Here is a 991-nt window from a genome sequence, read left to right as displayed (position 1 = left end):
GGTGGATCACTTCAGGTTAGGAGTTTGAGACCAGCCTGGCCAACATGGTGAAGCCTGTCTCTACTAAAAATACAAACAGCCAGCGTGGTGGTGCATGCCCACTCTCGAGGCTGAGGTGGGAGGATCACTTGAACCCGGGAGGTGGAGGTTGCAGTGAGCTGAGATCGTGCCACTGCACTCCAGCCGGGGTGACAGAGTGAGACCCTGTCTCAAAGAAAAAGAAAAAAATGAAGACAAAAACAGATACCTCTGTCAATCCAATGGAGAGACCAAACCGAGTGTCTACCAGTGGAGATTTATTGGGCCATAGCTTGAGGGCATGCCCTGGAAAACACAAGTCACAGAAATGTCTGTGGCCTGTGCTCCCCGGAGAGGTTCCAGGAGGCCTGTGTTTACATGTTTCGTTAAAAGGGGAAAAAGCATGCAGGAGAAAGTACTTTAGGCCTTGAGGCAGGTGGTTACATTCTTAAGAGGTTTTAAGTAGTGCCCAGTATATCTACACTATACAGAAAATAAACATTCAAAAGAGGGAGTAAAGGAAGAATTAATTAGGCAGACGTCTCAGGGTAGGAGAGGAAGGACTGATCTCATCCTCTCTTTGTTCGGCTTGTGGGAAGATAAGCTTGTAATGGACATTGTCGGTGTGGCATTTAACAGACATCAGTAACAGGGAAGGAGTTAGACTGAGGTTACAACCCTAAAGTTAGAGTTGACATGTCCTTGTTTATGGGAGGATATTCATCTTCAAAGGTTTGGGGGCCAGCAAAGAAGTTCCTTAGAAGCAACTTGTGAGGGCAGTCATCCCACGATGGAGATTCATGGGGCCTTTGGCCTTTTGCGGGGGTCTGGTTAATGTAGAATGCTTCGACGCAAGGTTGAGAAGTAACAGCTGTCTGTTGATGGGGAGGAGGACAGCAGTGTTGGGAGGTTTCCAGGCTTAACTTTCACTTGAGTTTGGCCAGTCATGAGACTTTTTATTTTCCTTTATACC

The 991-nt window shown here is 47.1% G+C and overlaps 1 protein-coding gene across 1 annotated transcript in view; it reads left to right on the top strand.

Moving 5' to 3' along the window:
• The window catches only part of NUBP1 (nucleotide binding protein 1), a 45,417-nt gene that overhangs the window by 10,865 nt on the left and 33,561 nt on the right, over positions 1 to 991 (top strand). The window lies entirely within an intron of this gene.

This window comes from Mandrillus leucophaeus, unplaced genomic scaffold (assembly GCF_000951045.1).
Source record: "Mandrillus leucophaeus isolate KB7577 unplaced genomic scaffold, Mleu.le_1.0 Scaffold323, whole genome shotgun sequence".
NCBI lineage: Eukaryota > Metazoa > Chordata > Mammalia > Primates > Cercopithecidae > Mandrillus > Mandrillus leucophaeus.
This window is presented reverse-complemented; position numbering and strand designations above follow the sequence as displayed.